Source organism: Cnephaeus nilssonii, assembly GCF_951640355.1.
Source record: "Cnephaeus nilssonii genome assembly, chromosome: 4".
Taxonomy (NCBI): Eukaryota; Metazoa; Chordata; class Mammalia; order Chiroptera; family Vespertilionidae; genus Cnephaeus; species Cnephaeus nilssonii.
The window spans coordinates 81,983,151-81,997,536 of record NC_137075.1 but is presented as its reverse complement, the minus strand read 5'-3'; the positions used below and the strand labels follow the sequence as shown (position 1 = coordinate 81,997,536).

The 14,386-nt window shown below is 50.6% G+C and overlaps 1 protein-coding gene across 5 annotated transcripts in view; it reads left to right on the top strand.

The window, feature by feature from the left end:
• The first annotated feature begins 5,185 nt into the window (after nt 1-5,185).
• Nucleotides 5,186-14,386, top strand: part of TMEM229B (transmembrane protein 229B) — a 39,309-nt gene continuing 30,108 nt past the window's right edge. For 2 of the 5 annotated variants that reach the window (XM_079769960.1, XM_079769957.1), the window contains exon 1: nt 5,186-5,309. The gene's annotated coding sequence lies outside the window, so the exon portion shown is untranslated. Of the gene's footprint in view, nt 5,310-5,510; nt 5,652-14,386 lie in introns of those variants that run through there. The other 3 variants (XM_079769959.1, XM_079769953.1, XM_079769958.1) reach the window with 2 other exon arrangements.

Here is a 14,386-nt window from a genome sequence, read left to right as displayed (position 1 = left end):
GAGTAGTGTAGTTTCCATGTATGTTCATTTTTCACTTTAATTTCTTTTAGCATTGGCCTCCCCCACCCTCACCTCAATTTGCCACTAGCCTTATGAAACTGCATTAATTTTCAGGGCTGTCTTAGTGCACACACATTAGTGTCTTAATGCTTTATGGATGAATTCACATGATCACAGAATGGTGAGGTCTTCATTTTCAGGCTCAAGGTGTTCATGAATACTGCATAGTCCTATCCACTGTGTTTTCTTTTGATGACTACAAAAAGAGGGAGGACATGACTTTTAAATATCCCCAATGCAGGAACACACATTCTCTGAGAGCTCTGTGCAAGTACATACCCCTTTCCCACACGGACAGATGGACAGCAAACCTTCCTGATAAAGCTTTAGTCAACGTGACCATTTCTCCCAGGTCTAATTCCTCTTTCCTTCCTCCACTGGTGCTCCCTTCAAACCCTCAGAGGCAACTTATGAACATTCAAGGACATCCTTAACGACCTTTTGCACTTCCCAAGGTTCACTCATTCCTGGCCTGCCTGTCTCCAGTGCCAGACCAACCCCAGAACAAGCAGTGATCTTATTCAGCCATCCATGCTTTCCTGTCCTGGCACTTTTCAGAGCTTCCTGGTGGCTGCATGGTTGAACTAAGGCAAGTTTGACTCTTTCACACTTGAGCAGAAGTGATAAAAAGATTGAAGTTGTTCTGGCAGAAGGGCCCTGAGGAGACTTTCAAATACTTCCTGTTATCTGGGGTCCCAAAGCTGTCCAGGTCCTAGCCTTTTCAAGTGTATTTTGCCAACATTCTCTTGAGATCCATGAGCCACTTGATCATATCCTTCCAATAAATTCCTTTCAGACTTAAGATAGCTAAAGCTGGCTTCTGTTGCTTGCAATCAAAGAATTCTAAATGATACTAGTTCACACACCTTAGCCTCTTGCCTTCCTATTTCAAGAAGGGGCTATTACCAAGTGTCCATCGGTAGATAAGTGGATAAAAAAAACAACTATGGTACATTTATACAATGAAATACTACTCAGCCATAAATAAGAAGGAAATATTACCCTTTGTTATAGCATGGGTGGACCTGGAGAGCATTATGCTAAGTGAAACAAGCCAGTCAGAGAAAGACAAGTACCATATGATTTCACTCATATGTGAAATCTAATGAACAAAATGAACTAACAAGCAAAACAGAGACAGATTCCTAGGAAGAGAGCAGGCTGACAGATGTCAGGGTGGGGGACGGGGCTGGATGAGGTGGTGGTGGAGGGATTGAGCAAGAAAGAAAAAGAAAAGAGAGAAAAAAACTCATGGACACGGACAACAGTGGTGATTGCTGGGGGAGGGGGGTTGGGGGAAGTGGAGGAAAGTATAGAGGGGATGAATGGTGATGGAAGGAGACTTGACTTGGAGTGGTGAACACACAATGATGTGTTGTGAAACTGTGCACCTGAAACCTGCTTTGTGAACCAGTGACATCCCAATAAATTCAATAAAGATGAAAAAAGGGCACTCTTACAAAGATACTCCTCCATTTTCCAACTCCCGCAAATTACCTTGACGTCCACTCTTACTGCCAAGACCATGTCCCTAGTTTTTGAAAGAGAAGAACTTTTCTGCCCTTTTAAAAGGCAAACCATCCATAAAGGAGTTGTTCTTGTCCGCCATTAGTAAATTTCTTGATGACTTTCAGGGGAAACAGAAAGATTTCTGTATGTTAGAGAGCATGGGTTCCCTCTGAGATCCGCGCCCCCCCCCCCCCCCCCCGCCCCGCCCTTCTCTCTCACCAGCTCTTTCTCCTGTAAAGCTGGTCCAAATGATTTCAAACGCAAGACTGATTTTGACTCCAATGCCTCCCTGCTCCTACCTCCCTGCTCTCTTTTCTAGCATCTGGGACAGACTATACTTAGTCTCTCTTGGCCCCCTATTTCCATGCTCCCTATGAGGTTCTTCCCAATTTGGCTGCAGGCCAGTCCCTCCCCTGAAATCACCCTCATGATCCGCATGGCTCCTGACTTACAGTCAGAGGGCAACCCCGCAGGGAACCAATCTGCACTAACAAGTATACAGAAAGTCATCAAGAAAATTACCTACAGAAGAGCAACCCCTTCGCGAATGGTTTACTTCATAGAAGGGTAGGAACGTGCTTGTCTTTCAGAAAATATGGCTAAGATTCTAACACATTGAGGGCACTGTGGAGACTGCGAAGACATTTGAAAGACTCTGTTCCCTGCTTGGTGAAGGGAACTAGCATCAACTGCCTACTGTGGCAGGGACTTTTAAGCATGTCCATGTGCCTGGCACCATGCTAACTACCCAACATGAAATCGTCTTACTTATGCTTGCAACGGTCACGGGCTTGGTTATTGTTGCTATTTCCATTTTTCAGATTAGGAAGTAGGCTCACAAAGGTTAAATAGACTGCCTTAAGCTGTCTGCCTAGGATGTGGAGTCTGAATCAAATCCAGGTTGCTTTGACAAGACAAGAAGGCAAAGGAAGGGCTGGCATCTGTTGGGGCTTAGTTTGTCTCAGGGCCCTTCAACGTGAGTCTGTATTTGAACCCCTGTCCACCATTACTGTGCCTACCTGCACCCAGGGTCACCCTCCTCACCCATTCACACAACACTGGATGCATGTCTCAGCCTTCGTTGGGTGAAAAGCCAGGGGAGCACTCAGTGCATTTTTAGGTCTGATTCTGTAGCAGACTGCTCGGCCTTGACCTTACTTGAAATCTTCTCAGGGAAGACAGAAAGGACTGTGGATGGGGTGCCAGAAGACTTGAATTTGAACTGCATGCTGCCTTTACTAGTATAACCTTGACCAAAACATATAATCTACCTTGATTTCCTCATTTATAAAACGGGGGGGGGGGGGGTAAAATAGCTACCTCACCCAAAGAGAGAAGATATGTCAATTGTAAGGCATTACATACATTTTTGTCAGGAAGAAATGATTCCTAATTTAGGAATGAAGAAAACTCAGATCATGGAGTTACATCCATGGAGAGCTGGACAAGGTAGGGACGGGCTGATGCCAAGTCTTCTGCCTTAGCTCCTAACTCTTCCTTCTTTTTGGTTCTGTAACTGGCACCTTGGCGAATGTGTGCGATGGCTTCTACACTAAGGATGAAAATATGAACATTATATATGAGAATATTTTCCTAGACTTCAAAGTTGAATTTTTATCTCTAATTTTAAAAGAAAGTCAAACATGTTATGGGTCCCCAAATATGATAGTTACTAGGCATTGCACCTCCTGTACCTCGTGGATTCAGTCACCCTGAATTCAGATCTTTTGCCTTTCCAGCCCATTATGCTTTCCTCTATGCCCGTGTTCGGCAAACTGCGGCTCGCGAGCCACATGCGGCTCTTTGGCCCCTGGAGTGCGGCTCTTCCACAAAATACCACGGCCTGGGCGAGTCTATTTTGAAGAAGAGGCGTTAGAAGAAGTTTACGTTTAAAAAATTTGGCTCTCAAAAGGAATTTCCATCGTGGTACTGTTGCTATTTGGCTCTGTTGACTAAGGAGTCTGCCGACCACTGCCTATGCAATGCTGCCTCCCAGAGTCTGGGAGGGAGCCACGCCAGCTGCCAGTCACAGACAGAGAGAGAACCAGAGCCCGAGAACTGGGCCTCCAAGGCAAAGGCACCACAGGGAGGTCCTTCTTCAGCAGGTGGGCTTTGCGGCCAGATTAACTAAAGCCGCTTCTTGCCAAGGTTCTCCCCAGAGAGGGCGGTCTCCTGCCTCTCTGACCGTGTTCTAGGGACAGCTCACCGCCGCCTGACCCCTTCTCTCCTCTCCCTGCAGAGTAATCCTAGCAGAAAACACATTTCTATGATCAAAGGCCAGTGCGGAGGACCTTGTATGCATTACGTCATTGAGTCATGAACATCTACTTATGAAACAGGCAACACTGTCTCCATTTCACAGAGGAGGAACTAACTCAGGGAAGCCAAGCGCTCTTGACACGGACACCACATGGCCGCTATGTACTTCCTCCATTGGTTTGAGAAACTCCCCATAACTCCTTCTGCCCCCATTGAAAGAATGACTAAGCCAGCTCTAGAACAGGGCGTGTATGGGATGGGCTCAGAATTCCTTGTCCACATCCCTCATCTCTAGTTTGGGGTGCACTTTTGAATATCCCGGCCAGGCACAGGAGGTTGATGGAAGACCCACGGCCCCATGAGGCAATTAGAGGGAGACACAGGATCGGATTAGGTTCAGACAGTAGGAAAGCAGCCCAGCTTCTCACCCAGAGCGGGGTAAGGCCAGCTGGATGAACCTCAGGTTCCTTTTCTTAGAAGACTCCATGCTGCCTTAGACCTCTGAGAACGCTTTGTCACTGTGGCATGCGATAAAAAGGGGGAGACAGCTAGGAGAGAAGTGGCAATCTCAGGTCAGGCCCTTGACACCCATAGGGCTTGTGTGAGAATTGGAAAAGGGCACCCCCTCTGCATGGCTTATTTACAAAAGGACACCCCACAAAGCCTTGTACATTTTTTTAAAATGCCCCTTTCTCTTGGCTGCAGCCCCCAGTACCAGGACTCAGGCTTGGCGTGGGGACATGGGCTGGGTTGCATTCCCACTCCCTGCTCAGCTTTTTTGCAGGACCTGAACTAGGACCTGACCCAGGACCCATCAGAGGGGCCTGTCTCAAGGCAGGGCCCTCTGTCAGGATTCCCCACCGCCCGTCCACATTCCAGAATCTCCAGGCTTTCCAGACGACATCCAGTATTTTCTACCTCCCAACCGAAGAATCTAGATTGGCCTCAGAAATATCTTGTTTAATCTTTGCCATAAATCACACTGTGGACGTTGGAGGTTCAGCATGTGCCTTAGGTGAATTCCTTAACTTCCATGGACCTCAGTTTTTCCACCTTGAAAATGGGGCTAATGAAAACAACCTTGCAGGGCTGTTTCAATGGATGAACTGCACAGAACACAATGATGCACAGAACACATGGCCTGCAGGATACCTACCGTGGATTTTTGTACATGCAGCCCCCACAACTCCTATGAGCTGGCAGGTAGTCCCCTCCTCCGGGTTCCTGCAACACCTCAAATACACGTGGCAGGGGGCCTTGAGGGCCAGGGAGCTCTGCGCTGCAGCCACCTGCGCCGCGGCCCGGCGGGGGGCGCGCTTCCTGGCGCCCGGGGCGCGGCCGACTCCGGGCTGCGAGAGGCGGCGGGGCCGGCGAGGTAGCGCACCCGGCGGCCGGCAGGCGTGCAAGGAGTTAAGCGGGGCCGGAGGCCGGGCGCCTGTCAGACGCGAGCATGTGCAGTCGGCCCCGCATCCGTGCTATGGGTGAGTGCCGCCGCCGCCGCCGCCGGGGGCTCCGTGCGGCCCGGGCTGCGGCGGCTGCAGCCTCCCGGCCCCCGCGGCGGGCGCCGGCACTCCGTGCGGGACTAGGCGCGGCGCCGGAGGCCGGCGGCGTGGGGGAGGCACGGCCGGCCACTCGGCGCGGGGGGAGCCCCACGCCCGGCGTGGGGGGCGGGGAGCGGGCGGCGCAGGAGAGCGCCCCAGTCCGGGCGCGGGAGGAGGAGCGGGAGCGAGCCGGCGAAACGGCGCTCCTGGCCGCACCTGCCCGCACGCGGCCGGCCCAGCCTTGCCCGGCCCGCGGCCCCGGCCCCGGCCCCGCACTGGTAGGTGCCCCCGATGCCCGCAGAGAGGCCTTTCCGCCGCCCGGAGAGGTGGCCCCGCGGGGCGGCCGGCGCGAGTGAGGAGGTGCGGGCGGGGTGCGGGGATGGGAAGACCGGGAGACCGGGCTGGGGGCGCTGCCCCGTCCCGCTTCCTCTTTGCTTTCGGTTTCGAAGCGGCTGCCCCGGCCCGAGAGCTAGCGGCAGATTAGCGGGTGCGCCGGGGCTTGGATTCCCTGCGGGGGATGGGCACACAGGGGGGCGTGTTGGGAAAGGGGTGCCTGCTGGCAACTTTCCCCGCCTGAAAACAAAGGGGCATGGAGGAGATGCTCGGGGAAGGGGCCAGACGGGCAGCTCTGGCTGCAGAAGGTTGACACCCCCTTCCTCCGGGCGGAGAGCACCCCACGAGGCCACCTCGGGAGGGCAAAGGGGGGCGCCAGTCTGTTGGAAGTTAGGGAGCCAGTGCTTGGGAGTGGAAATCACAGACCCTCCTTAGTTTGAGGCTGAGGACTTTCCAGAAGGGAGCCGTCCAAAAGGACCCTGCTGCCTTCTCTGCGGGGTGCTCGGAAAAGCTCGGTGATGGTGGACCGCACACCCTGGGGCCCGGCCCGGCCCAGCCCCCTGGCTGCCAGCTCTCTCTCTCCCTCTCTGATCTCCAGTCAGCGGTGGGAGGTGCAGGGCTGAGATGAAGACCGTTCATCCCTGCTTCTGGCAAGGGCAGAGAGATGCTGGCCTCTTTCCCAGGTGTCTTTCTTTCCCTCTCTCTGTGTGTGCCCAGGCAGAACTGACCCCTTCCCTTCCTTCTCAGGACTATGTCTCCCTCTTTCTCCAGTTTCCTTGGGGGGAAGTCTAGTTGCCTGAGGTACAGAGCCTAGGGTGGCAGGTGGTTGGGATGCTGCTTCATGCCCTCCCGGGAGGAAAAGAGCGGGACCTCCGGGACCCTGGGAGATCTGAGCCAGTGTAACCTTGGGGGCTCTGCTCATCAATTCTATTGTGTTCACAGCACTTAGTAACAAATGAGCTGCTGCTCTGGCCTTCAGACTTGGGTCATCAGGAGGCCTGGGTTCTGTCTTTGTGTAACCAGGAAGAAGGATCGAGGGGAGGGCTGAATGGCCTGCCCTGGGGGTGGTACAGTGCCTTTCTCTCTAGAAAAACAATGGTCCCTGATCCCTGATCCCTGATCCCTGACCTTGTGTCTTCAGGAATGAGGTACCTCCAGCTCCAAGCCGCTTGCATGTGACCATCAGCTTCTGTCCTGTGGCAGGACTGCCCCATTGCCTTGCTTTCCCTCAGAAAGGATAGCCCTTTGAGAGTTGGGTTTTCCCTCTGGTTGCAAGGCCGAGCTACATCTGCTTGCCTGTGGAGACAGACGGTATTGGGGCAGGGGTAGGAGGGGTAGCTGGTCTGCTGGGATTCTCTCCTGCCTGCTCCTGTGAATGAGCCAATGATACAAGTGATTGGGCCAGGAAGGTGGGGGCGGGGGGGGGGGGGCTGCAGGACATCTTGGTCTATAGAGGCATGGAGGGGTGGGCTGAGATGAGGCTTGGCCCCCCTTTACAAGGTTTTGTATTTGGGGACAGAGATGGGTAAGTGGGAGACCGCGGGGGCTGGGCCAATGTATTTCATCTGACCCTTGGAGCGAAATAACTTTGGTCACTTAAAGGTACAGGAGAGAGGGATGTTTCAGGACCACCAAGGAGCAGCCGGGGAAAAAGAAGGCCCCTGAGCTATAGATCTGTGGTCCTGGAACTGTGGCGAAAGTCAGATGCAGGTTCTAGACCAGAGAGCACCACCAGCCCCACTTCTGGGGCCCTTTCCCCTCTACATGGGCAGGGTGGCTGTTGCTCAGCCTCCCCCCACCCTTTGGCTTTGTCCCAAGCTACTTACTTAGAGCTGAGGGTTGCTCCTCAGATGTACTGACTGTAACGTGAGGATAATGATATGGAGTCCTGACCCCTCTACCCCCAATGATAAGAGAAGGGGATTTTCCGTGGATTGTTCCTCAAATTCACTGACCGTAGCATGGGAAAATGATACTTCCTCTGACTCCCTCCTTTAAAGTGATGAGGTGTGGATTTTTGCATTTATAAAGTGATTTAAGAGCCTCAGGTCATTGAATGAAAGATGTCAAATGAGTTAGGGAGCCTTACACTGTCTTCTATTTCACTTGTGTCGGATTTGCATCTTGTCTCTAGAGGGAAAGGTGTCACTTTGGGGGAAAGGGCTAAGTGACAGCTTTTGCGGTAGGGAAAGCTTGGTGTTGGTTTTTAAAAGGATGGTTTTTCATCAGAAAGGCGCTTGTGGTAGCACATGGGCAGCAAGTGTCTTTGTGTCTGCCTCTGCCCTCAGGTGTCTTAGAGCTTCTTCCTAGCAGGGTTTCCCCAGACAGGGTCCCGTCTGGGCAGCAGGGACAGTCCACCCTCCAAGCTGGGAGAAGGGTCTCTGAGGATGGAGGTTGGGGACACTGATGTTAGAAGCTGAGACCTGGGTGAGGGCAGTAAAGTGAAGCTGCTTGGTCTTATCAGCAACCATAGAAGATCTGGCTGTCCTTGAGGCAAGGGAAATCTAACCCTCCCAACAACAGCCAGGCTGTCTTCAAATTTGTATCTCTTTACTTTTCTCCTCCCTCCTCTCTCCCCCCCCCCCCCCCCCCAATTTACAGACAAGGCTGTTGGGGTTTTATTTTTTCATTGCAGGAACATTCCTTTTAAGGTGCGGGTAATTTCTTACTTGGCAAACTCTCAGCGCTTTTTTGTGGCGACACCTGGCCGAGGAGGGAATGTTGGAAGGGATTCCGAGCAGGAGGAGTCAGCCTTTCTGGTCAGGTCTTCTGCTTCCTGCACCACCGCCTCTCGGGAATCAGAGGCTCGGTGTTTGAAAAGGCAAGTGTAGCTGGTTTCTGGGGAAGGGGTAGGAGCTGGCACTTTTGTTTACGATTTCCTTGGAGGGAAACCGAGTCACGTTGAGAGTGAGCTCCCTGGCTGTGGTTTGACTGAACGTCTGTGTCGGGGAAGTTTTCCTTTCCTGGGATTTCAGAATGTTTGGACTCAAGCACTGGAAGAGACCCAGGGGTTACACTTTTTCATTCGTTCTGTGGGCTGATAGAATTCAGGCACCCAGGTGCTTGGTTTCAGATAGATGTTGGCCTGGGACTCTGAGCTGGGGGGAGCTCCGTGCTGCTGTGACTTAAGGAAACGGTGTGGTTTTCCACCCCTGCAACTCACATCCATAGATAGAACTGAGGCAGAATAAGTGATCTAACATATTCCCGGGCGGAAGGAGGCCCCGCTCCCTTCCCTCTGCTCTCGTCCGTCCTGCAGGTTGGACTCCCGCTCGCTTCCACCCTAAGGCTGTCCTCGCGGTTCATTTTAACATCAGTTCCCCTGTGTATAATTGAGTGGGGTCAAGGTCACAGCGTGGTCTTGGCCCTCTGCTCCTTGGAAGGGTGGCTCTGAAAGGTAACTTCCCACCCGCCGCAGATGTTGGTGCTTCTACCTTGGAGTCGGTCACAGTCCAGTGTGACAATTTGAGGAGTAACCAAGGGCATTGCCAAGCCCTGTTTCTGAGCATGGAGCTCCCCACTATCCTCTACTCTGCTGGCTCCCCAGCAGGGAGTTTGATATCTTTGCCAGGCTCTTGGCTCCCAATGTGCCTGGTACGGTAGAAGGGACAGCATCCTTGATGTTAGAGCACACAGTCTACATGGACATGGCCTCAGATTGTGCTTTCCTGCTGCTCCATCCTCTAGAAGCATGGTGGATTAAAAAAAAAAAAAAAAGACTTGAATGGCCAAGTACGAACTTACTGTAGGGAGATGTAATAGATTGGGGGTGTAATCAGAAAGTGCTCTTTCTGCTATTCTTTCCACTCCAGAAGCCCTGCAGCCAGAACGCACTAGCCATTTCTGACTGCTTCCGTGGTTGGACGTGAATGACAAATGCCTCCGAGCGGGTTCATTCATTCATTGTTTCCTTTTCCGTGTTTAAGAGACACCCCGTCACATGAGTTTCTGGAATGTTTCATTTCTATCAGAAAGGTCACTCAGCCTGCGTTTTCATAAGGCCTTGACACCAGCCCCGAGGAGAGAGGGATGCCAGCCAAAAAGGAGATGGAAGGGCCACAAAGAGAGGATTCTTTTCTGGGCCTCTGAGGGTGATTCATGCTTCGAGATAAATTGCTTCCTGGGGCTTCATGGCTTCGTGGCTTGTGCCATCCCTGGAGGGACAGGCCCTGATGCAGCACGAAGCCCACCTTGTAGACAATAACTGCCCTTCTTTGGAGCAGTGGCAGGGGCCTATATTTAGCCCACTGCTGTCCCCATCTTCTTTTTTTACTGCTGTCCTTAGCCAAGCCCCATTTTAGTCCCTGGTCCCTCGGATCTCTCTCCCTCTTATTCCCAATCAAAAGTGCCTTTCCTAAACTGGGAAAAAGGCAGTCAGGGCATTGGTCTTACTTTCATCTACTTTCTTAAATATGGACAAGAAGTATTGTTACCACTGGGCAACACAAGCAAGCAGCAGCTCTAGATTAAAAAAAAAAATGTTTTGTTGATTTTAGAGAGAGAGGAAGGGAGAGAGAGAGCAACATTGATGTGGGAGAGAAACATCGAAGTGGCCTCCCGTATGAATCCCGACCAGGGATCAAACTCGCAACTGGGCGCGTGCCCTGACCAGGAATCGAGCCATCAACCTTTCAGAGATGGGACATCACTTAACCCAGTGGTCGGCAAACTCACTAGTCAGCAGAGCCAAATGTCAACAGTACAACGATTGAAATTTCTTTTGAGAGCCAAATTTTTTAAACTTAAACTCTATAGGTAGGTACATTGTTATTAACTTAATTAGGGTACTCCTAAGCTGGCCTTTGCTAAAAACTCAAGGGGCCAAAGAGCCGCATGTGGCTCACGAGCCGCAGTTTGCTGACCACAGACTTAACCAACTGACCCACACTGGCCAGGGCAACAGCTCCAGATTAAAAAAAAAATATATATATATATAGACACTTTTCTCTTTTTTAAAAAAATATATGTATTTTATTGATTTCAGAAAGGAAGGAAGGGAGGGAGGGAGAGAGAGAGAGAGAGAGAGAGAGAGAGAGAGAGAGAGAGAGAGAGAGAGAGATATCAATGACAAGAAAGAATCATTGATTGGCTGCCTCCTACATGCCCCCTACTGGGGATCGAGACTGCAACTCAGGCATGCGCCCTGACGGGGAATTGAACCGTGACCTCCTGGTTCATAGGTCAATGTTCAGCCACGGAGCCACACCGGCCAGGCCATATTTTTGTATTTTAATTGTGCTTTTGCCTGCCATAACAGGAGATGACTTTCCTGCCTTGATTTGTAGAAGCCTTAAAGCTTTCATATAGCCTGCATGGTTCCTAGAACATGGTGAGGGCTTATTAATCAGCTGTGGTACTAGGATGTGATCAGATACCCAGATTTCTAGGCCATTGGGCAGTGATGTTGTTTGTGTAGGAGCTGACAGGTGGCAAAGACTTCTGGAATGAGGACATCTGGATTCCTTCCTGTCTCACTTGTGTGACCTTGGACAACCCATTTCAGCCCTGTAAGACTTAATTCCACAAATGGAGCTTCAGCAGGTTTCAGGGCTCTTAGCAATAGTAGCAGTAACAGCCATCATTTATTAGATACTTACTATATACTAGGCACTGGGCTAAGCACTTGATATATGTTCTTCTTCTTTCATAGCAATGAGATAGCTACTTATTTGTCCCCATTTTACAGCTAGAAAAACTGAGGCTCGCTGAAAGTTAAAATGATTGCACATGTCACACAGCTAGCAAGTGTCTAAGCTGGGATTTGAACTGGGATCTGCCTGATTCCATCGTGTTCTATGAATTGCATGTTGGGAAGAAGGCAAAAGTGGAGGTGGTGTTAGTTAAACGATAAGAAGGAGGGCTTATGTGGATTAAACACAGCTCGTTAAAAGGAGTTGGCATTCCAGATTCTTGTTTGAAAAACATCCCAGTGAATGTCCGGGAAGAAGAGAGAGGTCAGTACCCTGCATGGAGGAAGTAGACCAGATGGCCTGGGAGTTGCTGTAAGGAGAATAGAATGTATCTCATAAACCCCATTTCATTTTGATGCCAATTTTTTTTCTCTTGCTTAACAGGCTCTCTGGGCAGCGTTTTTCTTTCTGTCACTCCGCTGTCACTAGTCATAGCAGCTTATCTTTTCAGATTCTTGACTCCAGTCCTCATCCTCCAACCTCATTTCTGGGCCTTCCCCTGCCCATTATTACAGTTCAGCTGTGGAGACCTATCATGACTCTGGGTCCCAGGTACACTCTGCAGAGTACAGCCAACTATCCTGTTCTTCTGAGAAAGGATTTGTGGCCACTGGTTAGTCTATTCAAGGGTGACCAGCTAGTTCGTTGAGATGATTCTCATCTCTTTCATCCCTGTTTATTTCAGGCAAGTTAACTCTGAGGCTCTCCTACCATTTTGAGGTGTTTGTGGAAGAAGAATGAAGGTTGAGGCAGTGGCCTGGCGGCGGTGAGCTGGCCCCGTTGGAGAGTTAGCATGATGGTATATTATGGAGTATTGTGCTAGGGGTTAGGGACTTGGGCTCCTGTCTCAGCTCAGTGACTCTGAGTCCTTTAGTTTCCTTATTAGTAAAATAAGAATATTGGCACAATAATGCTGATGATCCAGTAGAATCTGATTAATTTGGCCCCAACTCAGGAAATAACTCAGAAGACAGAGCTAGGGAAACAGAGGTCGGGTTGAAGGAGAAACCCCAGAAGAAAGAAGCCAAATTGGAAGGTAAGGGGCAAAGTGAGAGCTGGAGTAAGTACCTTCTTGCAAAAGGGGACTGGGTCAGGTGATTCCTCCCCTGACTGTGTGCTAGTAAACAGGGCAGCTGCGATGTGTGTACTCCCTATCTCCTAAACCATGGGGAGCAAGCACCCCTTGTATCTTGTCTTAAACGTAAACTTCACCCCCCCCGTCCCCCGGCACGTTCCAGCTGCCCCAGTGAAGGCAGCAGGGAAGTTGTGCAATGGTGTGTTTTACATTCTGCACTTGGACTTGGCAGACTCCAGGGACTGGTTTGGCTCCAGACCCCTCCAGGGCTCCAGGATTCGGGGACATTGGCTGATGCGTCCCAGGTGACTCAGTGTCCTGAGAGCGCGCCTCTTCTCTGCTGCCTTTGCTCTGGCCTAAAAGAGCAAGACCATATCATAAACTCATTTTAGGAACCCAGGGAGTCACAGCTTCTCTGTACATGCAATTGGGCCACCTGGATTTCCCTGTGAGCAAAGCCATTTGTCCAAGGACTCTTGGGTTCTGCTATCCATTGATACACTTCTATTTTTATTCCATCATATTCAGAGTTGAGGAGCAAATGAGCTCCCACTGAAGCCACCAGACTAATCTTTTCTGCCCCTGCCTGCCTTGCTTTTCCCCTTAGTTCCTTATTGCCCTATACCAGTTATTTCTAATGGTGGTTACTTTACCAGTGGGAATATGAGAGATGATTTTAGTTGGTACAGGGACACACATTCCATTTTAATAACTATGTTTCTAAGTAGTGTAAAGAAACATGACTCATTGGGATGTGTTCATAAAGTGACTTAATTTTGTCTTCTACTGTCCCTTTATGTTTTTTTTCAGCAGGATTAGTCCTTTCCCTGTCCTGGGATGAAAACTCCATCAGTCCCCATACCTTTATGGGCATTCTCAGGCAGTCGAAGGTCTTGTGGTCACTTTAAGTCACAATTCAGTATTTCATGTGTCCAGTGCTTTGTCCGTGGGCTGGGAGGGACAGAAAAGGGTTCACTTGGCTTAGCACCGCTGTCTGCCAGCTTCTAGCTTCCTGGGCCTGGAGGTATATATTTATTTTTTGTTTGATTGTGTGTTTATTTGTTGTCCATAAAAAATATAACAGAGGTGTGTTTTTTTAAAAATACATTTTTTATTGTTGATAGTATTGCAGATATCTCCCACCCCCAGCTTTCTCCCCTCCTCCCAGCCTTTACCCCCCCCCCCCCCCCCCCAGGTCTTCACCACCCTATTGCCTGTGTCCATGGGCAATGCGTATCTATATATATAAAAACCTAAGCAACCAGCTGACCATCCGACCTGTAGCTATGATGTGCACTGACCACCAGGGGGCAGACACTCAACGCAGGAGCTGCTGAGCTGCGGTGACTTGGCAGCTTAGGTTCTTGGGTGACGCACCTGGAACCAGAGAAGAGGGAGCCAGATTCCCACCCGAGAACCGCCCTCTCGCAATCTGGGACCCCTCGGGGAATGTTGGAGAGCCAGTTTTGGCTCTATTCCCGCAGGCCAGGCTGAGGGACCCGGGCCTCTAGTAAGTATATAAATTCTTTGGTTTAATCTCTTCTTGTCCCCCCAACCCCACCTCGAGGCATGTCAGTCTGTTCCATGCCTCCCCCGATTCTTTCTCTTCTGGCCAAGTTCATAGTTTCTCAGACATCTCTCCCCACCGCAAGTTGCTGGGATCATTCACTTCCGTTTGTCTTGAAAAGAGCAAGTTATCCTTTATTCTAAATCATTCTTCTCTCCTTAGCCTCTAAAATTTAGAGATTCACCTTCGGCCTCTTTCGGCTAAGATCCTTCAGTCTGTCGGAGGGACCCTTTTGGACAGGGGCCTCTCTTGCAAGCGGCCCATATATAAGTCCAAGGAAACAATCACACATTTGTTGGCCCAGTGAACCTGGGCCTGCAGGCTGACCCCCCCAGCTCAGCCATCTCCCTCG